The sequence below is a fragment of the Nuphar pumila genome, chromosome 8, assembly GCF_984573655.1.
Source record: "Nuphar pumila chromosome 8, dmNupPumi1.hap1.1, whole genome shotgun sequence".
Taxonomy (NCBI): domain Eukaryota; kingdom Viridiplantae; phylum Streptophyta; class Magnoliopsida; order Nymphaeales; family Nymphaeaceae; genus Nuphar; species Nuphar pumila.
In genome coordinates this window covers 126,875,662-126,889,211 of record NC_143256.1, presented here as the reverse complement: position 1 = coordinate 126,889,211, position 13,550 = coordinate 126,875,662, and the positions used below count along the sequence as shown (strand labels likewise).

At 37.0% G+C, this 13,550-nt stretch overlaps 1 pseudogene; it reads left to right on the top strand.

The window, feature by feature from the left end:
• Positions 1–12,036: 12,036 nt before the first annotated feature.
• LOC149830687 (U6 spliceosomal RNA) lies at positions 12,037–12,130 on the top strand (annotated as a pseudogene).
• The last annotated feature ends 1,420 nt before the right edge of the window (positions 12,131–13,550 follow it).

Sequence of the window (13,550 nt, the reverse complement as noted above, 5' to 3'; positions counted from 1 at the left end):
CCACGAGCCACTCATGTCGAAGCTGCTCACAGAATTCTCAGGTATCTCAAGGGAAGCCCAGGTAAGGGGATCCTTATAAAGAAAAATGAAAACCTTGATATTGTTGGATTTACTAATGCCGACTGGGCAGGTGACCCGAATGATAGAAGATCGACTACGGTCTTCTGTTCTTTTATTGGTGGTAAACTTGTTACTTGAAAGAGCAAGAAACAGTCAGTTGTTGCTAGATCTAGTGTTGAAGCTGAGTATCGTGCCATGACAACGTGTACATGTGAACTCATCTGGATTAAAGTGCTCATTTATGACATGGGGATAAAAATGATCCAACCAATGGAACTCAAGTGTGATAATATGACTGCTATGTACATTGGAGCCAATCCCGTTTTCCATGAAAGAACCAAACATATTGAAGTCGACTGTCATTTTGTAAGGGAAAAGATTCAAGTTAAAGAAATTCACACTTTCTATGTTGGTAGCCATGAGCAACTAGCTGAAATCTTCACCAAGTCCCTAAGTCGTGAGAAGCATCACAAATTAAGCTACAAGTTGGGTCAGATAGACATCTGCGCACCAACTTGAGGGGGGAGATTGTTGGATGCGTATGAGGGTAGAGTCCTTATCGGACTTGCCTCTCTATTAGAAAAACGGTTTTTAGATTAGCGTGTTGTTTATGTATTCTCTTGTTCTTATCCGGAGGCTTTCTCTTGTTCTTATCCGATGGCTTCCTTTTTCAGTTGGGGTGTTAGTTTTTTCCTTTATATAGGGCTTCTTCTGTAGCCGTGAGGGTATGAAAATAATATATTGGCTGTTAGCCTCTCTTCATCCATGGACGTAGGCACATTAAAACCACGTTAAATTGTTGCATCTCTTCATGCGTGTGGTGTGTGTTTATCATTAAGCTTGGAGAAGCTCCAGCCTATATTGCTTGGTCTGGTCAATGAACCCAATCTGTTGGTCATGTAAATTTATTGCGATCACAACAATATGCAAACATAATGATTTATTTGGACATTGTGAAATAAATGATTTGCAACACAATCCTCATGTATTTCCTTGTTTGTCGAAAATTTTAGCAAAAGTGTGCATATACAAAAAATGTAAAAATATAAGAAAATGTTAAAATTTAAAAAGTGCTAGTATCAGGTTAAGATTTGTGCTCTTTGGTATCCTGTTGACTATTGAAAATATCACACTAATCATGATTTTTCAAAATATCGTGGGTATTTGTGACCGTAAAAAAATATACTGGAAATGGAACCCATAAATGGGTTCGTAGAGACTGATTCTAACTAGGGCATAGAAGGCAACAAGATGAGAAATGATACTCTCTCTCTCTCTTGGTTCACTTTCTTCACAGTACCTACAATAGTTTGTTCAAACTAATAAGACCCATTAAATCCTCTTGCCTGTTTCACTTACTCCCCATGACCTATTCCAGCTCCATTGTTTTCCATTGCACAACTTCACATATTTAAAAAAAAAAAAATTTATTATATCATTCAACCCAATTCACCTACTCCGGTTACATCACGATTAAACCTATTAAATGCTTTCCCTGCACAACTTCACACCTCAAGAATCAATAGAAGCCATCATGTGGAGATTTGTTGGCAACTTCATGGTGGGGTATCTGTCTTCCAGTACTCGTAATTAAAACTCTCAAGTCACTGGCCTTAATCCTTCCTCGTAAGTCCTTCAGGGGCTCATCGCTTTGTTCAAGAAATGAGCCCGTGATTTCATTGCTCCAAAGATTCAGGAGCATTTTTAGGAGCAGATAATGTGAAAATCTACAAACAAGAGAGCTTTGATTGCTTGTCCAAGCTGGACAATTTAAACACTGCTGATCAGGGCTGGTAAATGAACCAACAGGGCTTGTTTGGGTTGGGCTTGTTTACCATTGAGCTCGTGGCTCTGCTCGTGTTCATTTTTAGCCAAGTTTGGCTCGTCCTGGAACGAGACGAGCTGGCTCGTGTAAAAACACTCCATGTTATTGGTACATGGAAAATATATTTTTTATATGCTATACTTAAAATATATTTTTTTTATATATCACACTTACTAGATCATATTTTATGTATATATTTTCATTTATCCTTCTCTTTTAATATATATTTTATATATTATTCTTTTTTATATATTATACATACTATATATATATTTATTTATTTATTTATCTATATGAGTTCTGCTGAGTCAAACAACCTATGTTTGGGCTCGACTCATTTAATCTAAACAAGCTGCTCATGACTCGGCTCACCAGCTACATGAACCGATCACGAATGAGCAGCTCATTTGTTTAGCAGCTCTATTGTTGATCCATCACATACATGTTCTTCAAACAATAACCATATTGTCCTTGTAAAATGACATGATTTCATAAATGCCTCGTTCAAAATCCTTTTCATCATAAAAAAATTTGATTCTTGACTTTTTTAGGATATTTTTACCCTTCGCACATGCAACCCTGTTGATGTCTGCCCGATAGATAGATATGTAAAGTTATATCACAATTAAAAAGAGATTCAAATGAACATTTCATTGACCTGATGAAATTCACATAAAGTATTTGTGAACATAGTTAACTTGAATCCCAACATGGGATATTTACATATAAAATGTGTAAATTTTTTGAGATTCACAGGCCCGATGCGAACCTTCTAGAACTAAAAAATTTCAGCTCAACATGTTCGCTTCATACATTTGCAGCAGTTATAACATTCGCGCGGACATCATGAAAACATCTTTTAACTAAAAACTCGTTTAAAGTTAGGGCGTATGTCCACAAATGTATCACCGACTTTCACAAATGTTTGTTGAGAATGTCCTTACCTTCGCATGTTTTCTTATTAGAACTCGACAAGTTTGCATTGCACATTTGCGAACGTCACAACTTTCACACAGATACCATGCGAACCTCCTTTAACTGAACATTCACATAAAGTATGGGCGTACGTATGCAAGATAACATATGGAACTCATTTTTTGTCTTAAGTTTTTGTGAGCCAAAAGACAGAAAAGGTTGACCAAAAAGTTTATGCAATCTTGCCGAAATATTGTTGGATGAATTGTCACGAGAGGAAAAAAAAAGGTTAGGGTTATAAAGAAAGATAGTTTAAAGTTCTAACAAGAAACAAAAAAACGAAAAAAAATACTGTCAATGACTTTATATATGAACTAGAAAGCATGCAAAGGTACGAACATTCGTAAAATAGCATTCGCAAGTAAAATAGATTGACATTGTATTAATAGTATATTTGCAATACATATTTGCGAAATTCACTTCATACATTTGTGGATGTACGTCTAGACATTATGCGAGTTTTTAGTTAAAGGAGGTATGCATGGTATCTGCACGAAGGTCGTGACGTCTGCAAATCTGTAACATGAAATTGCTGAGCTCAAATAAAAAAATATGCGAAGGTAAGGACATTCACAATAGATATTTGCAAATGCCGATCATACATTTGCAGATGTACATCCTGATTTTAAGAGAGTTTTTAGTTAAAGGTTGTTTGCATGATGTCTACGTGAATCTCAGGACTGCCACAAATGTATGAAGAAAACCTATTGAACTAAAACTTTTAAATTATAAAAGGTTTCCATCGGGGTTGCAAATCTCAGAAGATGTGCGTATTTCATATGTGAATCTCATATTTTAAGATTTAAGTTAGCTATGTTTGTAAATACTTTATGTGAATTTCATGAAATGTCCATGTGAATCTTTTTTTATTGAGATGTTGCGGCCTTCGGACAATGTATGTATTTATTGCATAAACGGATTTAGTGACACACACACATATATATATATATATATATATATATATATATATATATATATATATATATATATATATATATATATATACCACATGCATACAAGTCCATGCTTACCTTTGTTGTCACTAAAAAGTGACATCGATTTCTGTTTCATGTTTGACCGCTTATAATTCAACCACATGGTCATAGTGGACAAGTTGTATCTCAAAGATAGAGGGTGATCAGGTGCAGCGGCACACTAAAAGTATGCCATCACATTGCACTTAATCTTCCATCCAATAAGAGGCCCAGATCAGTGTAGGGGTAAAGTGGCTAGCGCACCTAGCTATCCAAACCCTTTACCAGTTGACAGTCAGATCAGCTTTACTCTCAGCCACCCATTCGATATACTCTAAATGTCATTCATATAGAGCATCAACCACTCTGAAAGGAAAAAGAAAAGAATTGGAAGGACTAATCCGAGACATAAGCCATGCGATTAACGTATCTGGATGCCATTTGTTACCACATTCGATGAGTATGGATCCCATCATTTGACATTGGATGGTGTTCATCCTGCATTCATTGCTAGCTGTCCAATAAGCGGCTAGGATTGGTTCACATTTTCACCTGAATGCGGACTGATGCTAGCTGTCCATAAGCTTCAGTTGAATGGTCAGGACATAGGATGGAACCCATCCTATGTCAAAGGATGGTATCCTCTTTTCTTATTATTACTTTACCAGTCAATGCACGGTTTGTTTAGACATAGGGATGTTGGCCAGGGTCGGATATTATTCTGACATCTGACCTGAATCCAAATCTGATTAGTCGGATCTGGTAGCCAAAGTAAGATCAGATAAATAATCAAATTCAGACTCGGTATTGGATTTTGCATAGGAATTCCAGCCTAAGTCTGACTAAAATCCAAATCCATCAGGCTACAATCCTTGATTGGTTACCGCTTGCCATGTTATACTGAAGTTGATGACATGATGCAAAAGGTGATCTTAGGTTTTTTGTTATGTTGCAGAGATGCCATTTTGGCCTGCGTGTCGATGGTGACACCACCATACACGCTATGACACGCTGATACGGGTACGGATACGTGCAACTTTTATAAATGGTTTTTTTAATAATATTTCAATAAAATGCACTTTTTTATATTACAAATTAAAGAATAGATTTTAGAACAATGAAATAAGAAATACACACTTTAAGAAAGACCAACTTTTATTAAAACATCAATCAGGAAACATCGAAGGCAGGACCAAGGGGCCGATTGATAGCTCCCAGCAAGAGCAAGGGAGCCAAACAAGCTCTAGACCTAGAAAGCAGCTAAACACATGCATAATACTCTTATGCAATGCAACCAACATGCACTAACTCCACACTCAGCGACCACAAGAAAGAACACATATCACTTGTTCTTTTCACAAACAGCTTTTATTGCTAGTAGTCTCCACAAGAGTATTTATTCTGAAGTGATACCACGCAGACAATTTGCATCAGAAACTTGCAGCCACCATGCTCCACACGCCTTTGTAGATATCATCACCTGCCACTGAAACAACAATCTCAGACTTCATTTTTTTCGGGATCTGCAGTGGGGATTTGTTAATCTTCACTTGGTACTTCTGACTCTGTTTCAGAGTAGTAGTACTCTGATTCTTCATCAGACTCCTTGGCTTCCAACATATCAAGGTATTCGGGTGTTCCCTCTATCTGTGCACCAGACAGCCTTTCTTCAAGGGAGTGGACATAGATCTTCAAATGTTCAACGTCATTGTTCTCTTTCTGTTGAAGCGCTGTGATCAGATCATTTTTATCAGCAATAGTCTTCAACAGATTGTCCTGTTCCTGCCTGTAGACTCTAAGTTGCTCAGTGAGGTTGTCTACCTGTCTTTTGATGTTCAGGTTAGAAGCATTAACAAGCTCCAGCTTGATCTTGCCAATGTCTATGTTCAAAGCCTTCAAAACTGCATCCATTTTCTTGTCATACAACAAGAATTTGGCTTCAAAATCTTTTGTTACATTCACCGTGTTGGTCTTGTTTGTTTCAATCCATTGATGTATGTTATGCTTCTCTAGTTCTTTTGGATCCAACTTTAATAGCCAAAACAAGTATTTCCTTAGCACTTCAATCTGAAACTCTGCATTGGCTTTATCCTGATCGATGACCAAATCTCTAAGGGAGTACTTCGAAGCATAGTTCCCATGCTTTGTATCGGTTTCAACATTTTCTAGTGGGAAGGATATCGCATTCTTACGATCTCCGAGGCCTAAAGCCTCATCGACAAACGAGAAGAGATTTGTCATTATTGATTCCATCATCTGGTAAACATCCTTGCAGTTGATGTCTACCTCTTTGGAAAATCCATCAGGGTTCTTCCACTTGACCTTCCAACTCTTTGGACGGCTACCTAAACCGACCAGTGTGTTGATTTCAGACACCACTTTTTCCTTTCGCTTTTCATTCTCGGATTCCAACCTATCTATCCTAGCAGACAGGTCATCAAAACGGCTAGTGACAAAGGACTTGAGATCATTGATCATTGAGTGAGTCTTGGTAGCATCATCTTGAAGGTTCTTAAACCATTTCTCTACACTTGCATCACAGGTTCCTTCATTATGATTATGGCTGTAGATGCATTTCTTGATAAGAGAGGAAACATCAGCCAACTCTCTCACAAGGCAATCATACAGACTCCCATGACCTTCTGGCATAACCAGAGTGGTAGTCACAAACTTACTATAGTTGTTTATTTCAAACATCAAATTACCACACTGAGAGCAAACCATTTTTGCAGAGTGAGATAAACTGAATGTGTGAGAGAAGTACTTAGAGAGACCACTGGTTCTGATATGAAGAACTAAGAGAGTTTTACTTGGATTTGAAAGAAAGTCAGAATCTTAATGAAATGTTACCACACCAACATTGCGTACTCCACTTTTGTCTCTCCTGCCAATATGTAATGCATGGTCAATCAGACTCGCTATAGCTCACTTGCAACTGAGTGGCGCTCTTGCATGATCAATCAGACTTCCTGCATATGCGTCAAGTTATCAGTACCATAGTCACAAGTATCGATCATGACTATATTACAGCAAGGAAATTCTTGTGATAATATAGGTTTAGTCGATAAATCTTGGAAAAATATCAGTGTTTAAAAGCTATAATAAAATATAAAATAGCATAAATAAGTAAGAAAATACCATGTTTACATAATAAAATACACATAATAAAAATGTGAAAATATAAAAATATAAAATAAAGGAGAAAAAACATATTTAAGATATAGAAAAGAAATAAAAAAAAGTAAAAGTAACTGAGAATATCATGATATTATTGCAATAATATCACTTTAAAAATATTGTTGAGAAATATCGTGATAATTTCTTTTTAAATCATTTTTTTAGATAGGCAAGATGGGGTTAGGCAGACCCCCACTAGTTATATAACCATACCATTGGGATTTGAACTTGGAACTGCCAAACACAAGTGACGTGGACAAACTGCTCCTACCAAACAAGCGGGTTGTTTTTTTAATCATTTTACCCAAAGAAAGCTATATATATATATATATATATATATGTGTGTGTGTGTGTGTGTGTGTGTGTGTGTGACAATTCATAGCAAGAATAGGCAAGAAAAAACACAGGTTTTACCTCAAAATAAGAATAAAGTATGTTGAATTTTGCACAATTCAGGCTAAGCTTATACACAACAAAGAACTCACTTGGCAAACTTTCACAACTGCACTAGTTTGAGAACAAGGAACTTACTAGAAGATGTGATGCCATGCCACTCACCCAAAGCAGCCCTTTTATAGACAAAATAAAATCCACAAGGGAATGCCTCAGGAGGGGGGGGGCAGCTGTTCCCTTTTTTATGTGCATGGAGAAATAATGTATTGGTATTATGAAGTTCAACTGCTTCTGCATTGGTATTAAAACAACTAGTCCTTCGAGTCCACAGGTCACGGCTATTTCCCCGTTCTTCATAATTGTAAGGTGACGTCATCTTCTCTATCGTCAACAAGTTACTTTCACTTTCACACGTATCTAAATTGCCATGCATGACTCTTCGGAGTTTGGGGGAGCCAAAAGCATAACATGAATTATGACACTTCAAGCATACAATTATGATTCTGAGCCATGATCCTATACACTCTCTCTCTTACAGGGAAAGAGGTTATCTAATTCCAGGTTCTAACATGCAAGCAGGTTCTTCAATGTTTGAAAATTGAATGATACCTAATTTTTTAAACTTTAAATATTAAAATATCATTTTTAAACTTTAAATACCCATAAATGTGTTGAACATGGTCGATTTAAGAGGAATCCACACCTGGATCATGTGTTTTCGATGAAAAAATGATATTTGAAGCCTCAAAATTTTATAAAAAAATTTGGACTGTTGATTTTTCGAACCTTATAAAAACCCATCCATGTGGCGGAATCACACTTCAAGAGCTTATCACAGTCAGGATTTAAAAATAAAATGAAAAAAACCATTTTGCACCTACCCATTACTATATATATGTGTGTGTGTGCAGTTTATTACGAGACCCTTTGTCATGGAATGTCAACAGATCGGACTTTATGTGAATCAGACTCCATTTAGTAGGATTCGTAAGCCAAAACCGTATCCGATTACAAGCAGATGCGGATATGGTTTTGATTTTTGGCCACCGAATTCAAGGAATTTCCAAAATGTGATGGATATTTAAATCTGTTTACATGTAAAAAAAAGTGTATTCGTTATGAGCTTTTCACCATCCAAATCTGAATCCGAATTCAAATCCCATTAGCCATCTCGTTAGTGGGATATGATATTAGCCACATCCATTCCAAATCCAACCCAGTTACAAAATTTAGCCACGTACAGCCAAATTGGATAGCCTGAAACCAAATTCGACCTGATTTTCAGTTGGACCATAATGTGCATACCCAAATACTGACAAGGATAATCAAGGCTGCCTACAAGGGTTCCACTCATCTGGTAGGGGAGACTTGTGAATATCACCAAGTTGACGTACATCACAAGTTCTAAACCCGTAAGTGTTTCCCTTGCCGCAAGGTTGAAGCCGACTGTACTCCTCGGTGGGCAGGGGGACTTCAAGTGCTTTACCAACAGGAGGCCAACCAATACGCTATCGGTGATGAGGGTTTTTTTCCCTTGGCCTATCCAAAAAAACGAGAATTTATGTTGATTTTCCAGAATAATAGCATATTTAACTTGAGGGGCGTGGAAAATAAGGACTTGTCATTCACCACAATCTTGCCTGAGAGAACTGGGTGCTGGATCTTGTTCCGGGTCTGTCTTTATATACCCAACTCAGTTCTTACCAGGAAAAACTATTTTCTACAGGGAGAGAAGGGTGCTTGAACTATGTTAGAGTTCAGATCGTGAAGAGGATTGTTTTTTTTTTTTTTTTGATGGTGTAGAGGATTGGTTTTGAAAGGCCTGCCGAGACGGGTCAAAAGTTCAACTATGTTGCAGGTCCTGCTGACAACCCAATAAGCTTTTCGGATCCACTTGGTTAGGTCCAGGTCTAATTCCATCTGCTTGGCAGCAATCTGGAGGTGCAAACGAATCAGAACAATTGATCTGAGCACAGATCAAGCAGAAAAATATTGATCTGAATTGGAAAAAAAAAACCACAAGTGTGTATCAGATTTAAAAACACACTTTATCTCTATTTTAAGATCCACATCTGAAAATAATGTGTTGGATTTAGATTAAACGTCCAACCAAATTCAATCCATTGTTACTGTCCTGTGACAATATTATTTAGGGTGCGTTTGATTGTGTAGTACTGTTCTGTATAAGAACATGTCTGTGCTCGATTTAGCATGGTTCAAACTGTCCAGCTCGAACAAGCAATCAGACACGCCCTTAAGATCTACATCATAAAAAACATCTTTTCTTTGTAGTTTTTCACATTATCTGCTCCTGAATCTTTGGAGCAATGAAGTCAAGGGCATATTTATTCCCCAGAGGGACACAGAGGAGGATGGATAAGGCCAGTGACTAAGAGTTTTAATTATGAGTTCTGGAAGACAGGTAGCTACCCACCATGAAGTTGCCAACAAATCTCCACATGATGGCTGTCGTCATGGTACGGAATTAGTTGAATAATTTAATAAGATTAAACGTGTGAAGTAATGCAGTGGGAAAGAAGTGAAACAGGCGAGCGGATTTAATGGGTTTGTTTAGCTTGTGATACGTTGAAAGGTATCGTGCTACGTACGACTGTTTTTTATTTATATTTTGAAAGGTATAGGGTTCGATTCCTGCGGGCGTTATTCTCCTTGTGTAAGCCGAAGCCGATGCATGGCTCTCTGGCATCAAGGGGATGCATTCAGGTTTACACGGGTCCCATCTTTTTAATTCAATCCTAGCCATCCAGCAGAACTGTCTAGCCGTTGATTGGATGACTAGGATTGAATGTATGATGGAACTACCCTGGGTTGTTTTCCCGTTCTTATATGAAAAAAAAAACTATTATGCGTTGTAAAAACAAAAGATAAAAATAAATTGAAGATATTGCACATGACTTCTTGTCATCACCCTTTTATTATTATTCTCAATGAATTTTCACTTCTCGTTGCTTATTGAAGATATTGCACATGTGAGACAACAGGAGGGAGCTGGTGTCCTGCTAAGAAAGTGAACCAGGAGGGAGGGTGACTGTGTGTGTGTGTGTGAGAGAGAGAGAGAGAGTCATTTTTTCTTCTTGTTGCCTTATGTACCCTCGTTTGCATCATACTCTGTACGAACCCCTTAGGGTTCAATTTCCATCTCCAGTATATTTTTTATGCATGGTTAAAAATACACACAACATTTAGAAAGATCATGATTTAATATGATATTTGCAAAAGACGACAATATATGAGAACAAAGAGCACAAAATTAAACCATATACTAACTTTTCAAATTTTAAGGTTTTCTTATATTGTTGATATGTGCCTTGAATTCCATGTTACAACTCCACACATGTTACTTGAAGAAATCATATATTTAGGAATTTTTTGAAAGTCTGTAGTGGTAGCGGAGGGACTGATCAAACGTCAGGCCCAATACAGTAGCCCACCAATGAATTCGTGGGGCTGCGGGGGCGAAGCTCCCACGGTATGAACACAAGGTCCTATAAATGTTCTTTTTAGGGTTTTTTTTTTTGTTCAAATAACTTGTTGTGAGTTTAGGTGTTCTGCTTTAGGTTTTCTGTAAAAAAAAAAAAAACCATTTTTAACTTTTGTAATCTTTTTTTTGATATAGTGAAAATATCTGCTACTTCATCGCCAGTGGCATTGGCCGAACCAAGTAATAATGGCTTGTGTTTATTCCGCTGCATAACTTTCTAACATATATTTTTTTTATTTTTGTTCAGTTTCTTGTATTTTTCATTTTTATATATGCTGATATTTTCTGTGATTTTTTTCGAGGAACTCAACTTTTCATCATAAGATTTTGTCATGCCTTGAACGACTCTTCGGAGTTTGTGGGGAGCCAAAAGAGGACATGAATTATGACAGTTCAAAACTTCAAGCATACATTTATGATTCTGAACCATCATAATAACACTTCAAGCTTACGTTTATGACTCTGAACCATAATTATAAATGTATGCCCGAAGTGTCATAATTCACGTTATCTTTTGGCTCCCCAAAACTCCGAAGAGTCTTGCTAGGCAATTTAGGTACGTGTGAAAGTGAAAGTAGACTTGTTGACGATTGGGCTGCTGGCTGTTGATGACGATAGAGAGGATGGCGTCACCTTACAATCATGACTAACGGGGAAATAGCCGTAGCCTGTGGACTTGGAGGACTAGTTGTTTTAATACCATTACAGAAGCAGTTGGCCCTCATAATACCAACACATTATTTCTCCATGCACATAAAAAAGGGAACAGCTACCTCCTGAGGCATTCCCTTGTGGATTTTATTTTGTCTATAAAAGGGCTGCCTTGGGTTAGTGGCATGGCATCACATCTTCTAGCCTTTACACACTTTGTCTTCCATCCTTTGATCAACAGTCCAGTAAGTTTCTTGTTCTGAAACTAGTGCAGTTGTGAAAATTTGCCAAGTCATGAGTTCTTTGCTGTGTATAAGCTTAGCCTGAATTGTGCAAGTTTATACTGAAATTTTCAACAGACTATTCCTCTTCTGAGTGAAAAGTAACCTGTGTTCATTCGTGTTATGAATTGTCCAACACTTTGTGTACTAATCATGGTTTGGGATATCGCTGATATATTGAAAATATTTGCTATATATGTCTCTTCGGAGACATCCAATAAAATTGGAACGATAGATTAGCATGGTCCCTGCTCAAGGATGACGCACAATTCAATAAATGGACCAGTTTGTTGTCATCTAAAATATTTTCTATATATAGCTTTTTGGTTAAAATGATTTTCTCAAGATAAGTTTACAGTGATATTGTCACAATAATATCATGATATTTTCAGTTACTTTTAGTTTTTTATTTTTATCTATATCTTAATATGTTTTTTCTTCTTTATTTTATATTTTTTACTTATTTTTTATTATGTGTATTTTATTATGTAAGCATGCTACTTTTTTTACTTATTTATGCTATTTTATATTTTATTAAAAATATTAAATGCTGAATTTTTTCTGAGATTTATCAATTAAACCTATATTATCTGGAGATTTTCCTTTATGTAATATAGTTGAGACTGATACTTGTGACTATGGTACTGATCACTTGAAGCATGTGCAGGGAGCCTGATTGATCATGCAAGAATGCCAGAGTTTCAAGTGAGTTATAGGAAGCTTGATTGACCATGCAGTGCGATTGGCAGGACAGACAAATTGTCAGATTACGTGATGTTGGTGTGGTAACATTTCACTAAGATTCCGACTTTCTTTCATGAGGCGAGAGTTAATAAACTGCAATTCGTACCTACTTCATATGAGTCATTGAGTTCTCCAATCTAAGTAAAAACTCTCTTAGTGCTTCATATCAGAATCAGTGGTCTCTAGAAGTATTTTTTTCACACATTCAGTTTATCTTACTCTGCAAAAATGGTTTGCTCTCAATGTGGTAATTTGATGTTTGAAATAAACAACTATAGTAAGTTTGTGACTACCACTCTGGTTATGCCAGAAGGTCATGGGAGTCTGTATGACTGCCTTGTGAGAGAGTTGGCTGATGTTCCTCTCTTATCAAGAAATGCATCTACAGCCATAATCATAATGAAGAAACCTGTGATGCAAGTGTAGAGAAATGGTTTAAGAACCTTCAAGATGATGCTACCAAGACTCACTCAATGATTAATGATCTCAAGTCCTTTGTCTCTAGCCGTTTTGATGACCTGTCTGCTAGGACAGAGGTTGGAATCCGAGAATGAAAAGCGAAAGGAAAAAGTGGTGTCTGAAATCAACACACTGGTTGGTTTAGGTAGCCGTCCAAAGAGTCGGAAGGTCAAGTGGAAGAACCCTGATGGATTTTCCAAAGAGGTAGACATCAACTGCAAGGATGTTTACCAGATGATGGAATCAATAATGACAAATCTCTTCTCGTTTGTCGATGAGGCTTTAGGCCTCGGAGATCGTAAGAATGCGATATCCTTCCCACTAGAAAATGTTGAAACCGATACAAAGCATGGGAACTATGCTTCGAAGTACTCCCTTAGAAATTTAGTCATCGATCAGGATAAAGCCAATGCAGAGTTTCAGATTGAAGTGCTAAGGAAATACTTGTTTTGGCTATTAAAGTTGGATCCAAAAGAACTAGAGAAGCATAACATACATCAATGGATTGA